The sequence below is a fragment of the Hesperophylax consimilis genome, chromosome 23 (genome assembly GCF_061612785.1).
Source record: "Hesperophylax consimilis isolate HC1 chromosome 23, BYU_Hcon_1.0, whole genome shotgun sequence".
In the NCBI taxonomy this organism is placed as follows: domain Eukaryota; kingdom Metazoa; phylum Arthropoda; class Insecta; order Trichoptera; family Limnephilidae; genus Hesperophylax; species Hesperophylax consimilis.
The window spans coordinates 22997771-23011792 of NC_142858.1; the positions used below are offsets into that span (position 1 = coordinate 22997771).

General features: G+C 33.7%; 1 long non-coding RNA gene across 1 annotated transcript; it reads right to left on the bottom strand.

The window, feature by feature from the left end:
* Positions 1 to 5274: 5274 nt before the first annotated feature.
* Positions 5275 to 7701, bottom strand: LOC149412473 (uncharacterized). Its single transcript, XR_016304583.1, has 4 exons — positions 7152 to 7701; positions 6491 to 6652; positions 6161 to 6259; positions 5275 to 5497 (listed from the first exon to the last, which is right to left on the bottom strand). It is a non-coding gene; the product is annotated as an uncharacterized LOC149412473 (long non-coding RNA).
* Between the last annotated feature and the right edge of the window lie 6321 nt (positions 7702 to 14022).

Genomic DNA, 14022 nt, shown 5'->3' on the forward strand with positions numbered 1-14022 from the left:
CGCCATGCAACAAACAAATAATATACACTCGGACGCAAGAATAAATTATACAGTATGGACGTGAAACCTTTATTAGAATAGTCAGCAATATACGGAAGACGTCACAATTAAATTAGAGTGAACGGACGTGAAACATATATTAAAAGGAACCTTCAATATACAAAAAATATACACCCGGACGTGAGTATGTACGTGACGCTAGAAATGTATGAAAGTGTAATAAACATCAAAACCTGCATTATTATGAATATTAAAAAAATATGATACTAGCGATTATCGTGAGTAAAACATAGTGCAATATTCACAAAAACAATCTAAAAAAAAGAACTAGAAGTGCTGGACGCCCAAAGACGGATTTACGCACGGACGCAATAAATGTTGTGGGACCTATATATATATATATATATATATATAATATACGTGACAGCCTAGGTGGTTGAGTGGTTATGTATATATATATATATAATATACGTGACGGCCTAGGTGGTTGAGTGGTTATGTATATATATATAATATACGTGACGGCCTAGGTGGTTGAGTGGTTATGTATATATATATATATAATATACGTGACGGCCTAGGTGGTTGAGTGGTTATGTATATATATATAATATACGTGACGGCCTAGGTGGTTGAGTGGTTATGTATATATATAATATACGTGACGGCCTAGGTGGTTGAGTGGTTATGTATATATATATAATATACGTGACGGCCTAGGTGGTTGAGTGGTTATGTATATATATAATATACGTGACGGCCTAGGTGGTTGAGTGGTTATGTATATATATATATATATAATATACGTGACGGCCTAGGTGGTTGAGTGGTTATGTATATATATATAATATACGTGACGGCCTAGGTGGTTGAGTGGTTATGTATATATATATAATATACGTGACGGCCTAGGTGGTTGAGTGGTTATGTATATATATATATAATATACGTGACGGCCTAGGTGGTTGAGTGGTTATGTATATATATATAATATACGTGACGGCCTAGGTGGTTGAGTGGTTATGTATATATATATAATATACGTGACGGCCTAGGTGGTTGAGTGGTTATGTATATATATATAATATACGTGACGGCCTAGGTGGTTGAGTGGTTATGTATATATATATAATATACGTGACGGCCTAGGTGGTTGAGTGGTTATGTATATATATATATATATATATATATATATATATTTATATCGGACAACACTTATTGGAACATCTTTGAGTAAACCACCTTTCTTGATCATCCTTTCACATGTGATATATAACGCTATAAATTACGTGGCAACATGTTTTTTTGTGAAATAAATTTAAAATGTGGTCAGCTATTATATATACAGCTATTTTATGCATATGCTCACAAAATTTTCATCATTAAATCATGAACGCATGTTGATCTTTTTTATGAAAGCACTTACTTGATATGCAATGTTGCCAAATCTTTTGTCCTTCTGTCGAGCTTCTGTTTGGACGGACTTGAACAGATTTATTTGTTGGTTGAATATTCGAAAATACGTAATGCATTGGAACGTTTGGCGCGAATATTTAAAATTGCGGGTTTATTTAAAAGTAAAGTTATACAATCAAAACTTATTTATATTACGTTTACAGTTGAATTAATTATTTTAAAATTAGTTTTGTAGAACAGGCTTTTATAAGATATTCTATCTTTTTAATAGCATTAATTTATTATTTGAAAATGTAGATTGATTTACAATTAAAATACCAAAGTTCAATAATATTAGTATTGTGTTTACAGTATTATTGGAAGTATATTTTATAAAATCTGATTTATTTGAGTTGTTTTCTTTCCTTTTATTATAAAATACCTATTATATGATTTTCAGAAAACGATTTTTGTACACAATATTTGTGCTGGTGTATAATAATAACTATTAATACATATTTTGTATTAATAGTTCTTCATTTTTGTTAATTTTATAACCTTAAATATAAAAGTTACAAATCAATGTACACCATAATATGTATGTATAGTTGTAATGTGTAAACTTTCCTAAATAAAGATATTATTATTATTTTTTAGTGGAATAAATCTTTGATTTTTTTTTTACATTTACTCCACACAAGAGGCCCTGAGGATAATAATTTCCCTCAGGGCCTATGTCATCTTTGAAGATGCTGTGTGGAGGGTCTTTTTGAGGAGAGGAAGGAGTGAACATGTGTCTTGAAGAGACCCATGTCATATGAGGGAGGAAACACAGAGGCCGGAAATTTGATCCAGAGCCGAGCCGTTGAACACCGAAACGAGTCGTAGAAACGACCCGTTCTCATGCGACTAATGTTAACCGTGTACATATGTTGGGCATGCATTTGGCGTGTTTCCCGACTATGCTCCGGTGCTGAAGGGATTAATGATGCTAGTTCCTCGGAGCATCTTCCATAGAAATACCGGTAGAACAAGCATATGCTCTAAAAATTGCAATCCGTTTGTTAAGATGGGAGAATCTATCAAACAGACCGCCCGTTTCTGCACAGAGTCGAGGGTTTTTTCAGGTATTTTCGGGCTTCACACCAGAGGTGGCTGCCAAATCCAACCGTGGGGCGCCCTTGTGATTTGTACAGGGTTAGCAGTTGTGTACTATTCAAGTATTTGCGGGCCCTGTACAGTACGCCCTCATTAACCTCAATTAATTGAAATATTCAGAACTGTTTTATAGTGAATTGTTTTATAGTGAATACCTCACAAGAGTCCCAACTGCTCCCGTCTAGAGCCAGTGAGAATATGGCATCCCCAATTGGGGGATGTTGTGTGGCTGAGGGTAAGTGGGGAAGGGAAAGAGGAAGGTGGGGAAGTACCTGGCTATTCAGATCTAGTCACTAAACACGGCTAAACCCATTTGGAGCAACGTTTCAATTCTGAATGGTGGTCTTACACCAGGGCGATACTGGTAGTATCTTCCACTCTGGAACGTGCCGCAAATATACTATATATTATTTTAATTAATTAATTGTGAAATAACACAAATTAATCAAATAAAATTTATTTGCGCACGCCGGGTTCGAACCCGCGACCTTCGAACTAGTTATGTTACTGAGCCATTTGTTTGTTTGTTTAACAATAGCTCCACACAGGAAGCCCTGAGGAAAATATTTTCCCTCAGGCCTATGTCATCTTTGAAGATGCTGTGTGGAGGGTATTTTAAAGGAAGGGAAGGAGAGGAAGGATAAGGGGTGGGTGGGTGGGGTCTGTGGGTCCAGGAGTGACGGACGTATGAATCCATCCCTCCCACTGCGGTGCAAGACGATGTTCCCAAAGAGTTCTGCCTGAAAGGTTTCCCTCAACCTGTCTCTCCGGCCTTCCACGTAGCTGGAGGACACATCCACCGCCAAGACCCGAGCAAACCTCACCCCATGAACCCGGGCACAGTCACCAAACCACTTGGGGTGACCTATGGCAGAGGTGTAGTTATCCAATAAATGGTTCCCGGGGTGGCAGTACCAAATTGTAAATAGATTAGAAGATACTTTCCTGAATGGTCGCCATTCCCCATGGGGTTACCAGTCACGTCTTCCACTCTGGAATGTACCCGGCAGTAGCTGTAGTATAATCTACCATAGCCACATATTGCACAAGTCTTGTGTTTTAATAAAATTTTGCACAAATTCATTGTTTGGTAAAATAAAAACAAATTTGAAAAAATTCACATTTTAATTTATTTATTTTCAGACATTTTTAAAAACTTTCATTAGGAAATTCAACAGAACTAAAACAAACTTTAAAACTAATTAAGTAATGATTTTTACATAATTGAAGTTTAAAAAATATACAATACGTTATACAAAACTGCCATTATCAGAGTTTAACAAAATATATAATAGCAAAATCGAGAGAAACAAAACATACTTAAAAAATAATGAAGTAATGATTTTTACATAATTTCAGTTTAAAATAATATGGAAAACGTCATACCAAACTGACATTATCAGATATTAACAAAATATATAATAGCAAAATCGATTGAAATAAAACATACTTAAAAAATAATTAATTAATGATTTTTACATAATTTCAGTTTAAAATAATATGGAAAACGTCATACCAAACTGACATTATCAGAGTTTAACAAAATAGAGAAATAAATCACACTTAAAAAAAAAATTGCATTCATTTTCAACTAATTAATTTTCCTTATTTAGTAAAATCCTTATTTAACAACATCCCCATTAAAGAATGCCTTAAAATAATTGAAAATATCCTAGAACAATCTAATGTCAACCCAATAATAAGAAAAGAGTTATTCCAGCTCATAAAATTTGCATACAAACAAATTATTTTCTTTTTAATGATACATATTTTGAGCAATTGGACGGACTTCCCATGGGATCCCCTTTAAGCCCACTTCTAGCGGAGATATTTATGGATCATATTGAAAATATTATTCTAAAGTCTCCCTTAGCTAAATATATAATATACTATGTCAGATATGTAGACGATATCTTAATATGTTGGAAAGGCACCAACCGTCAATTAGATATCTTTATTAATTGGGCCAACACTGTTAATAATAAAATCTGCTTCACAGTCGAACATGAGATCAAAGGTAAAATATTTTTTTTAGATCTAACAATTGGAAAGAATAATAATAAACATACTTTTGAAATATTTAGAAAACCAACTTTTACAGACACTACAATAAATGCAAATTCAACTCATCCTTCAGAACAGCCAGAAAATGCAAATTCAACTCATCCTTTAGAAACAGAGGTAATTATCTTTAAAATGTACAAAAAGTACGTTACCTGAGAAAAATCCACATGATCGTGTTAGAGTACTAAAATCATCTTCTATATTATTATGCCCAGACAATTCTGAAATTTCAGAATCTCTAAGAAACTCAAATATTTCATGTATTTAAAAATGAAAATATTGCAAAAATAGCAATGTCTGACCCATTAATATGTTCATATGGGTCTTTATTATTAAGTAATCACACGGAACACCATTTGAATACACATATAACATCGAAGATGAGGGATTTAGCCAAGGTGTATATAGTTATTAAAGAACAGAAACCTTCAATTTCAACCTTTGATTTAGCGTTTGACCCTGTGCATTTTGATGTTTTTATTAAAGCCGTACAAATAAATAGTGGTTACGATGAAATAACAGGTTCTGTAAAAATTCCTAGCATGTCTCAACGACTTTGTACGGCTATAAAAGATTGTACAAAGTCGTTGAGACATGCTAGGATTTTTTACAGAACCTGTAATTTCATCGTAACCACTATTTATTTGTACGGCTTTAATAAAAACATCAAAATGCACAGGGTCAAACGCTAAATCAAAGGTTGAAATTGAAGGTATGTTCGTTACCAGTTTAGTACAATATGGACATGAGTTTTTACGGTCATGCACTCGTGCTCATTTACTAGTAGAAATAGTGCTTCGAGTTGTAGTCGATGACACTTCGATTGCCTCCTGCTTCTCTAAATGATGTTGCTCATCATCGGCGTTGGAAATTTTCATATCTAAAAAGTAACAATACATTATTTAGCTTTCTTTAAACTTAATTAGTAAAACCTCAAATTATAAGAAAGCAGTCATTGTTGAATGAAACACTAGTATATATTGAATTATTTCGCGGATAAGCGATAAGCCGCCATAGCTCAGTGGTCAGAGCTGTCGACCGGAAATCGAGGGGACACGGGTTCGAGTCCCGTTGGCGTTATGTAAATCTCAATTATTTGTACCTATATTTTGTTAACTCGGATATTTTCTTATATTATTTTGTATAACATATATTTATCATATAAGATATAAGATCTGTATAATTAAAAAAATATATAAATAAATAAAGATGTACATTATTATCTGTAAAAGCCCTATGGGCGTTTAAATAAATAAATAAATAAATAAAGTATCTTTTATCAGGAGATTTTTCAATGTGGATGAGTGTTTCAGGCGAATAATTATTGCTTTTAAAATAATTATAATTAAATTAAATTATTTAATTAAATGAAGACAATATTAGCATCACTCAATCTAAAATCTGAAACAGAAAAGATACGGTCACATCTGGGACTCGCACCGGACCTTCGGCTTTCTGGGCCGCACCTCTGACCATATAATAATCAAATTATATGTTACGTATTGATTGTTTCAAGAGTATTAAACATGTTTTCTGTAGATACCTGATTCTATCGAAGAAGTAACGTTGTTCGGTTTGTATAGTGAATCATCATCTTCGGACGTCGGCGGACTCCTTTCTAACATTACTTCAGTTTTGGTTTCTAAAATAAAGCATAATATATTATATATTTATCCAATAATAATATCTCAATGTAGTAAGTAAGTCATGTGCACAAATATGAAACCTAACCTAATAAAATGACAAAACAACAGACTAATTAAGCATTTGCAACGGAATATTTAATTAGCAGCATTTCTGATATTACCTATAACAATTTACTATAAGCTAAGGTAGCTCTGTAATATTTCAGATTATTATCAGTGAATATTACCTGAATCTGAGGAAGTTTCATGGTTAATTTCTTCGCCCAGTATGCTCTGCATATTGCTGATGATTAAACTTTGTCCTTTGGAAATTAGCGAAAAGGGTGAAGACGAGATCATGTCGTCAGTACTGTTTATTGATGTACGTAAATCACTGGTTCTTGGAACATCTATAAAATATCAAGAACAAACACATTGAAACATACATATATGTACCTGCAGTTTTCTGTTTTTGCTAATTTTATTTCCACAAAGGAATTTGTTTAATTTGAATATGAACAAATTAATGGGTGATTATCCGACGTGTAAAACTTCGTTTTAACTTAATTATTTTAAGAAACAACTGTTTGAAAACAAAACATGCTTTTAAATGCATATTTTAGTATAGGAATATGGCTTTAGTTTGATTTGACATTTTTACCACAAGTTGTTAGGTTAGCTTTTTTGAATTTTGTTAATACATAATATATATCTATTATTCAAAATAATTTTACTGCTTGGGTTCTCAAAAAAGAAAGAAAAAAATCATGACCTATATAATAAAATACGGTAATTATTCTGTACTCATTTGATAAGCATATATTAAAATTGTTAATATTATATTTATTATATTAATTCTATATTTTACAATTTAGGTTATTACCTATTTAGAAATATGTAATAGCTTACCGTATTTAAAATCCATTTCGCAAAGCTGAAAGATTTTATTAAATCTCCTTCGTAATAAAGCTAATAAAACGCAAAAACAAATCAACCTGTCAACTGATTCGTGATATACGAACATTGAATAACGGTAATATTTAATATTATCTGTTAGCCAGTTACAAGTCATTAAGTGTTTCAGAAAACTAACCTGAAGCTAGCTTCAAATGGACCAATACAAACAAACCAGCCTTGTGCTAGCAAACAACATCATTCGATAATGGGCTCTAAATAATATAACTTTAGAGGTTAATTTTGCATACAATTCTTGAGCCTTATAGTTCCTTTCGAATATTGTTTAGACCAATACGCAATGTCGTACGATAATAAGCTCTAAATAATATTACTTTAGAGGCTATTTTTGCATACAATTGTTAAAACATTTAATTACTTTAGAAAATTATTTGTACACCTGCGTTTGACACAAATAACGATGGCAACGTCGCTTTTTGAGATCAATGAAGTTAGTTTAACATACGATAGAAATAATTAACAAAGTCAGGTTGAATATCTGAGATAAAATCGCATATAGGAGCATATCTAATGCTCACGAAAATCGCACTTGTCACATCAAATTGAGTTGAAAATGCCACTGATCTCGTCTCGCCGAGACGATTAAAATGGCATTTAAATCTCAATTTGTCGATGATCAAGTAAGTGCTCAGTGATCAAGTAAGTCGAAATGATCCAATAGTTCCGGTTATTTGCAGACGCTAAGATGTACAAAGTGCCGTATCATAAACCTATATATATATATACACGTATAAACACATACATACATATATATACATACACATGCATATACACTTATAAATACATACGTACACACATACATATACATAGTTGCATACATACATACGCATACATACATGCATACATACATACATACACACACGTACATTTGATATTAATTACAAATAATATGTAAGAGTGATAATGAATAAATGATGAATGTAATGTATTAAATTTAGAAAAGGGTTAATTATTACAATACTCTGTTAACAATTTTTTTTAAATCTCCTAAGGTACACGACAGGATATCAGCATCAAAATAAGTTTTATTATAATGATTGCAAGTTCTTAGTAAGAAAGAATTTTGCCTGAGACTCGTTGAAGGAATTTCGATATGAAACAATAATTTGTCTCTAGTTTTCTTACTCGGGACTCTAATATTGATTGATGACAAAAGGGCTGGACAGTCAATATGACCAGTCAATGAAGGGAAAAAAAGACCCAATGTCGGAACTAATTCCCCGGAAGCTGAATTTTTCACAGATATTAGAAAATCTTTAGACATGTATTTTTACAAAAGTCCCCGACTTTCCCCCTTGTGCTTCCTTCCCCACCCCCTCTTGAATATATTTTCCAAAGCCTTTCGGAATACGCTAATATCTCCTTAATGGTTTTATAAAATCATATTATTTATTTTTTGTTTAGTTTCTGATTAGTTATTCTAAAAAATAGTATTCTTTCATTTTTGCGAGAAAAGTTATACAATCTCTACAATTTATTAGTAAAGGAAAAATATCAGTTTTTAAAATAGTATTTCAGAATATATTTGCACATAACTTTTTTCTGAGCCTCTTAACGAAAAAAAATAAATCAACAAAACTTATAGACAATATTTTTAGCTATAAAATAATGTATATAATGATGGGTTTTAATTTATAATAAGGCACGTAGGCTGTTAATAAGGAGCACGGCGCGCGGCGGCTCGAATACGCAGCGGTTCGCGGCGCAGCGAGAAATTACAAAAACCTAAGGAAAGTAATGACTAATTCATGGGTTTGCTTTTTTTATAACAAATTCATTTAACGTTGAAGAGTTTTATTGTTATTTACCAGTTTTAGTTCGGAGGGGAGGGGGGTAATATAAATATTTCCCCCTGCCCAATGAAGCGCTTTCATTATCCACCAACCGCCGTGCCCCGGTCTGGCTAAACAGTCATATTATGTTGTATGATTGTTTGTTACTTATTATTTAAATAAAGTTATGTGAAATAAGCCAAAAATACCTACAACAGCGTGGGACTACCCTTTAACAACATTAAAATATTGCAGACCTTATGTTATGGCGAAGTTCTAAAAAATCTTTTGTGGAAATTCTCACTTGTTTTATTATGTGCACCTATCAACAATAAAATACCGACACAACAAATCACTTAAAATAGTGCATAGATCTAAAATGGTTTACTTTCAAAAAAGCCTCTTAAAATACACCTAAAAAATTATAATGACAAAACGGTTTGTAAATTATATTATATACTTATCAATATTATCTATGACAAAATTAGGCAAATATTCAAATAATTTTCTAGTCAAGAGAGTCTTCCATTTATTCATCATACTGGGGTGTGTTCAGACATGATAATCCGTTACGGTTGTAGCACATGGCAGAGCAGGTAAATCCAGATTTTCTGCAGCCACATTAAGGTCATCAGGAGCAAATGATTTTAAAAATTTCTTCTTTCCACCATTTTCATACCTCCATCCCCAGTTTATAGGGTTTAGTTTGTTTCCTAACCAAAACTGTACTTGCAAATAAACTCTCAACAAATGTTGATGACACGATTCTGAAGTCGGTGGTAGTTTTGCTAAGTCAAATTTAGATTTAAAAGCTGATTTTGTCGTTAGTCTGGTAAACTTATAGTATCGAGCTTCGTTTCAATTAGAGCAGCTACCAGTCTTACTACATTAGTAAGACCATACATGGCGAGAGCGAATTTTTCTCCATTTTGCAACAAGTTCTCTTCAGTTGCATCTTTTTCCAGAAATGCCTCAGCTGCGCGTTTTGCTTCGGGATTGTTTTTCATCATGTCAACAGCTTTTATCTTTCCTAACCCATATAAAGATGGGGTCATATCACAGCCCGTAATGGCATGGGTAAATAGCACGTGTTTTCGAATATCTTTATGTAACATTATAGGTTTCTCTATGATGTAGAAAGTTCTTGAATAGGCCTTTCCACCAACATCTATACAGAAAAAATAGATTTTCCTTCAGGAGCAAGACTTACAAGTAATACCAAAAGATTACTATCCGTGCCAACAACAATCACTTTTGAGAAGATGTTGAGTTGTTCGATGCCGGTTAGTACAATGTCAATATCGGCATCACCTGCGGCCGTGACTGTTTTCAAACCAGACTCACTAAATTCATGACACAGTGTTTCAATCATTATTTTTGTTGTTTTTCTTATTAGATAAGAAAGCTTCCTTCTTAGTCAAACAACGTGTAGTGAAGTTTAAATGAATATCGCACGATGAGTTGTTAGCCGACCTTCGTTTTTGCTCTTCATATTTTACAGTTGGTTCTTCAGGGTATCCATCGAAAACGACAATAGAATGTTTGCCAAATTTTGTATGGACGAAACGTGAGTATGATTTAATGATGTCTCCGTAAGCAGTTTCAGTTTGCCAAACAACAGAGTGTAGTAGGTATCCCCCATCGATGACTATTGCAGCATTTTCCAAATCAACTTCGTCATGAATACTTTCGCTAAATACTTTCGCCATACATGATTTTGTTCCTTTACAAAGGGAGACTTCATCAAAAATAGAAGGGGTCATGAAGCCAATTCATATCCTAAGTAGGTCTAAAGCTTGCTAGGACTATCACTAATGCACAGTATTCTGTTAAATAGCTGCTGGGGGTTTACTGCAGATTGTCTCGTCCTAACAGTTGCGGATTTGAATCTTGCTGGGTAGTCACCATGTCTTTCCTTTTCAGTCGTATATCTCCAAAATTACATCCTTTCATTTTTTGCATAGCTGCCAGGCTCACCTCATAAGCGTTATCACAATTGACACTATTATCTGAAATAAACCCTGAAGATAAATACACCAGCTCCCCCGAGAGCTTGGTGAACGGGCTGTGCTGTCTTAGCCATGATGTATATTTTTCTATATCTAGCTCATCCCTTTTCTTCCGTGATTCGCGCAGCTCAACATGCTGTTCAGTAAAATTAAATTCTATACCGATGAATTCTTCAATGCTCTCTTGCACTTTCACGCAGTAAGTGGTTCCAAGTTTCCACTTTGACAAAGCGCTGTCAGTGATTCCGCGCCAAAGTGTCAAACCTCCTACTGATTTCATTGGTCGCATGAGACACTGCTCGATGATCATGTCCGTCCACGTACCGGACCAATATCTGTCGCTTCTTCTTATTGTAAAGTACCCATTTTCAGTGAATAGTAAATATTCTTCTTTAGTTATTCTTGATTCGAGTTGCAACATACTTTGAACGTACATATGTGCTGATTTTCCGTATGGTAAATGTCCTGCCGGGTGGAAAAATGGAAGCATATCAACAATAGTATTTAGGTGCATTTTCCGATTCCCGGACTTCTCTGCAAATATAAATCTAAGCATGAGGTCGATGCAATGTCGAAGGTAAAGCCATAACTTGGCAGTCCTACTCGATGATTCCTTAATCCTGTCTTCACTTGCTTCAGTATATGAAATCGTCTCTTTTAGATTGTCATCATTATTAACCTCCTCCATATCTTTTTTCCACGTAACTAAATCTTGATACATTTTTTCTATTTGTCTTAATTTACCATCAATATCTTGGTATTCTTCTCTCATTACGTGGACAAGAGACGCTGCTGTTAAAGTGTAGGCTCTGTTTGCCCGAGAATATTCATGTCCCTGGAGCATGTGGGTTACTGTTGAGGACGCGTAAACTGATTCCCATAAATTTCCCACATACCTTTATTTAAATAATAAGTAACAAACAATCATACAAAATAATATGACTGTTTAGCCAGACCGGGGCACGGCGGTTGGTGGATAATGAAAGCGCTTCATTGGGCAGGGGAAAATATTTATATTACCCCCCTCCCCTCCGAACTAAAACTGGTAAATAACAATAAAACTCTTCAACGTTAAATGAATTTGTTATAAAAAAAGCAAACCCATGAATTAGTCATTACTTTCCTTAGGTTTTTGTAATTTTTCGCTGCGCCGCGAACCGCTGCGTATTCGAGCCGCCGCGCACCGTGCTCCTTATTAACAGCCTACGTGCCTTATTATAAATTAAAACCCATCATTATATACATTATTTTATAGTTAAAAATATTGTCTACAAGTTTTGTTGATTTATTTTTTTTCGTTAACGGGCTCAGAAAAAAGTTATGTGCAAATATATTCTGAAATACTATTTTAAAAACTGATATTTTTCCTTTACTAATAAATTGTAGAGATTGTATAACTTTTCTCGCAAAAATGAAAGAATACTATTTTTTAGAATAACTAATCAGAAACTAAACAAAAAATAAATAATATGATTTTATAAAACCATTAAGGAGATATTAGCGTATTCCGAAAGGCTTTGAAAAATATATTCAAGAGGGGGTGGGGAAGGAAGCACAAGGGGGAAAGTCGGGGACTTTTGTAAAAATACATGTCTAAAGGTCTTCTAACATCTGTGAAAAATTCAGCTTCCGGGGAATTAGTTCCGACACAAAACCTTCATTGACTGGGCTATAAGTAAATCATGTCCGCAGTGTCTCTCCTGCTTTTTAATGTTTTAAGTCCGTAGTGCTTGATAGAGCTTTCCATATCGTAATAACGTAATTGTCTCCTGAAGTTCAAGTGATGTGCAAACTTTCTTTGAACAGCTTCAATGCGTTTTGTGTGAATGCTATAAAAAGGATTCCATATGGCAGAAGCGTACTCAAGATGACTACGGACGTAGGAGTAATACAAAATTTTGAAATTCAGTGATAATAAGGAGATAATTGAGAAGAAATGTATAATATGCTTCTGTCTATTTTGTTTATTATCTTACAATGGGACCGCCATTGAAATACACAGAACAGCGACTTGATTTGCCCCTGTTTTTTTAGTTGCCTCGTGAGCGAACGAAAACATCGATTATACCCCATTCAGACAGGGCGATTTTAGTTGATCAACTATGTCTCGAATGACACTTGAGAGCTAATCGACAAGTGTGAACATCTTTCAACAGAATTGATCAAGTTTTTAGTTGAGCGACGAAAGATGAAAGCCCGTCTACTTTTGTTGTTAAAGTATGCGTCATCGTTCGATTTTCTAGCCGAATCGAAACGGGTGAACATATGTTTCAAGTCGCTTGCGATTTTTAGTTATCTGCGGTCGAAATTAGACGTTCTTAGTGAGTGTTTTATTTATGCGAACCTAGTACCTACCATCATGGCATCTACTTCAATAAAAAAATGTATTAAGTAGTCGGATGATATGATGTTTAGATTTATGGATCTTTACCAAAGCCATCCCTGTCTTTATAATAGTAATAATATTTGGATGATTTGTATATCGCCGTTTTTGTGCAAAATCACCTCAAGGGCTTTGTACAAATGTATAATACATTTCTACAATGATCTATGTTATTACTAACTATATATGGATATAATATACGGTACCATACATACCTGATAAGTCACTTGAGATTGACACGGAATTAACATTAACTAATTGTTTATTAGCGAAAATTAAGGAACAGGATTTAGGACAAAATTGGACTTGGCGGTACTACAATACAAGGTTTTGATCAGAATTCACTTTCCTGAATGTTATTCGTCCCTCGGTATAAGACAGGGATCATAAGCAAGCCATTTACAAAAATAGGCATGCCCGTGACACTGCAATAACTAATATTATTTTTGAAATGTAACTTAGTAGTCATTATTATTAAATAGCACGTCCTTGAATGTTTCTAAAAGTATTAGTTTAAAATTTAAAAAAAATACAGTGTGTGGCAAGCCTACGCACGACGGAAGTGAAACTTTTATTGTTCTTCTCTCTCTCTTTTCATTTCATTCTCTCTTTTTTTCTGTCTATTGACATATTTATAAGTA